The sequence below is a fragment of the Prunus mume genome, linkage group LG1 (assembly GCF_029339155.1).
Source record: "Prunus mume cultivar Tortuosa linkage group LG1, ASM2933915v1, whole genome shotgun sequence".
Taxonomy (NCBI): Eukaryota; Viridiplantae; Streptophyta; class Magnoliopsida; order Rosales; family Rosaceae; genus Prunus; species Prunus mume.
In genome coordinates this window covers 563,426-567,222 of record NC_142698.1, presented here as the reverse complement: position 1 = coordinate 567,222, position 3,797 = coordinate 563,426, and the positions used below count along the sequence as shown (strand labels likewise).

At 38.8% G+C, this 3,797-nt stretch overlaps 1 pseudogene across 1 annotated transcript; it reads right to left on the bottom strand.

Annotated features, from left to right (window-relative positions):
• Window positions 1-312: 312 nt before the first annotated feature.
• LOC103328668 (LEAF RUST 10 DISEASE-RESISTANCE LOCUS RECEPTOR-LIKE PROTEIN KINASE-like 2.1) lies at window positions 313-3,089 on the bottom strand (annotated as a pseudogene). Its single transcript, XR_016127027.1, has 2 exons — window positions 2,208-3,089; window positions 313-1,601 (listed from the first exon to the last, which is right to left on the bottom strand). The product of XR_016127027.1 is annotated as an LEAF RUST 10 DISEASE-RESISTANCE LOCUS RECEPTOR-LIKE PROTEIN KINASE-like 2.1 (transcript).
• Window positions 3,090-3,797: the final 708 nt, after the last annotated feature.

Below are 3,797 nucleotides of genomic sequence, written 5' to 3'. Positions count from 1 at the left end.
ACCCTTGTGGGTGGAAGTGCTCTAAGACTTTCGCATTTTCATAGATACATGGTTCTGCCGAGATTTCAATGGTGGATCTTTTGAATATTTTTTTTTCGACAAACTAGCTTGTGGTGGTACTCCTGCTTTCAAAATTAGAAAAGATACAAAGTTGCTGAAACACAGAGAGGATTCCAATCTGTTGCGTCGTAGGCTTGAGCATATCCGTGAGAATGGGATGGATACACTCCACTCGAAGGGGAGAGTGGCTGCAAACAAAGTTTCTAATAATATTTCAGAATCTACTTTTTCTATTATACAAAAACAGTAGAATTAATGAAAACAGCTTTTATTCGAAGTTTTCGGTTAATCAAAAACGGTTTCATTTTCACCAAGCCAACTTTCTTTCAATTCAACTGGCATTTCCTAATTACAAGAGATCTTCTAATGAAACTAATTGCCTTAGTCCATTTCAGATGGTTGGGATGTGGTCACAGAGTCCATTTCAGATGGTTGGGATGTGGTCACAGAGTCTTCTGCAGCTATTGTAGGAGAAAACAACAAAGGCTTTGGTGCAATTTGCAAGGAATGAAGGGGTCCTTCCAACATCTCTACAACTTTGCTCATTGATGGCCTAACAGAAGGAATGGTTTGAATGCACCAGACTTACTAATATCATCTTTCTTGCTACTTCTTTTTCCTCCTCAGATATATCCGGATCCCCAAATATATTTTCATCCTTATCTAGCTCTAGATCTTTATAAACATAATGTGGAAACATTTCACTCGTATGAGACACTCCCGAATCCAAATTCTTTTTTGCTCCAACCATTTCAAGAACCAACATCCCGTAGCTGTAAACATCGATTTGTGAGATACTCCTCCAAAGTTCCGACTAAACACTTCTGGTGCAATGCATCCTGCAGTTCCTCTTGTACCCATCATCGATATAATACTGTCCTTCGTTTTGCATAGTTTGGCTAGGCCAAAATCAGCAACTTTCGGGCAAAAATATTTGTCCAAAAGAATGTTCTGTGGCTTGATGTCAAAATGCAAAATTCTTGTGTTACATCCACAGTGTAGGTATTCTAGTCCTCGCGCAATACCAACTGCAATTTCAGATAGTGTTTTCCATTCTAAGCGAAAATTTGCCATTCCAGATCCGTGCTTATGTATGAATTTATCCAGAGATCCATTAGGCATGTATTCATAAATCAAAGCTCGTTTGTCCCCCTCGTAACAGAATCCAGAAAGAGTGACTATGTTGACATGGGAGGTTCTACCAATGCTAGCAACTTCATTAATAAAATCTTCTCCTCCATTACCCTTGGACTCACTTAGGACTTTGACCGCCACCAGAAGCCCATCAGGTAGCCTGCCTTTGTACACAGTTCCATATCCACCTTTACCTATTTTGTCTCTGAAAGAGTCTGTCATTTTCATGACATTTTCATAGGTATACCGCTTTGGAGTAAGCGATCCATAGTTCCTTATAAATGCCTCAACATCAAACACATCCCTCTTATCTCTCTTGAGGAAGGCCATTATTCTTTTCCTTGATATGCATATAGTAAAAAAAAGGATTATGAAAATCAACAGAGCAGCAACCCCAATGCCTTCTCCTGAAACAATCACAAGATAGAGAAATGTAAATCAATAAATGAATATGTGTATAATCCATTGATTGAAAAAAAAGACCATGCCAACAGACATTTTGTAGTTACATGTTGCTAATTTCACTAAATCTAGTCACTTTGTTGCCAAATGTTCACAATTTGAGAACATGGCTTTTTTTTTTTTCTCTCTATAAACTTATTAAAATATTCATTAATCAATTTAAAATCAATAAGAATCCTGTCGTTTTAATTTGACTGTGGTATTTCATAGCAGGAAAGCAAAGTATAGGTTCGCAAAACTAAAAGACGATAAAGTTTTGGATACTGGATCGTCAAAACACTACGTAAAAATTTCCAGAAATTCCTAATTCACGACGGCTTACTGTTGCTATCTTTCTAAATCCCACCTGTGAAACAAGAAATAAAAATATGAAGTCAACAATTCCTAGTTAATTGTCACTGGTAGTCTCCGGTTTGAACTTTCTTTGTAATTTAATGGCGTGTGTAAAAAGATTCTCTTAATTATAATTTAGACTATTATTTGTATTAAAAAAATATACGAAAATAAGAAAAAATTTAAACTTCAAGGACGTATGCTGTGGAATATGGTACCTGAAAAGTCACACACCCCATCCCCACAAAAGCAAACGGGCTGGTTCGAATGGGAGTCAAACCCACAGCCCCCATTTACATCAGGACATTTAGCGCATTCCTTATCATAAGGGTTGGTATAGTTAACATTAAAGCCTTCCATGATCGCTTCCTGAAACAGCGACCTGTTGGCACCGAGCTTCGCAGCCGCGGTCTTGAGAATCGGCACTGTAGTTTCAATCTTACACTTTACACCGCTCATAATCTGGTCGATCGGGACCGTCCCGATCAAGTAATAAGAGTCTTGGAAAGGCAGATTGACGTTGCAGTGAAACCAATTCTCGGGCTTGGGGTAATGGTAGAGGAATTACAGCCGTAGAAAATGGACACCTCCACGTCGTCGTTCTCATTGTAGGCGAAGAACTCGGATTTGATAGTTGTGTTGGCGAGTTTGTCTGTGCATGTCGAGTTCCAGAGGTCTGAGCGGACTAACCTTAGATTTTTGTGAACTGGGTTGAGTTCGAGAACTCGGTACCTCAGCGACATGATGGTCAGCTCGGGCGAGTCGTCCACGCAGCTGATGTGGAACTCCGGTGGACCACAATGGGCAGGGCGCGCCCCTCCGGTGAACGGATATGAGAGGCCTTGGAGCGGGCCACAGGCGAAAGTCTGGGAGCAGACGGGTGTTTCCTTTGGCTGGATTTCCTTATTCCGTGTTTCCTCAGAAGAAAACGATGTCGTGGCGTCCACGGAGTAGAAGAAGAAGAGGAGAAGGAGGAGGGTGAGGATGGGAGAGAGGAGGATTGGGTGCATTTTGGACGGGGGTGGGAGTGTTGTGGGCTTGCTGGTAAATGCCAATAGAGATTAAATACAGGTTTGATGAAGAACAAGTTGATTAACTACAACTTGACTTGTGGTGTTGGACTGTCGGTCGTCTCTGTTCTTTTTATGTGGTTATAAACTTACGAAATCTTCCCAGTTTTATTTGACGAGTTATATTCATTAGAGCATCCGCGTGGGGCTCTCTAATGGGACAAAAGCTTGCAATTTCTATTCATTAGCAGCATGAAGGTAAATAACAAGTTGTCTACCGTGAAGAAATTGTTGGAGGAAAATAGGAAATATGAATTTAAAGATAATAATACTTTTTAATAAAATTGTAATCATCAAATACAATAATAAATTTACATGAAATTAATGTAAATTAACAAACACAAATAGAAAATACTGACAACTTTAACGATTGTAGCTTGTAAGAATTGTAATGTCCTAAAGACAAATTTCGCCCCTACTCTTGTGCTCACAGTTCTATAGGCGTCTATCTCCCAAGATTCAACAATTAATAATCCTAAATTGAAGTACTTCAATTTAAGACTCTGGTGAATGATAAGTTCATTATTTCCTATATTTGTATATCTCTTATATTTAGTTTTTGTAGGGGAAAGTTAATTAAAAATAGCATTATTACCTTACTTTTCTTATTTTCAGCTATTATGCGCTGTTGGAAGGGTTGACTGAAAATCGACTTTTCGAATGAATTTTAGCACAAAGCCAATTGGAGGAGAAGAAATCTAAGACATTGAGGATCATTGTGTCAAAGTTTCATAATTT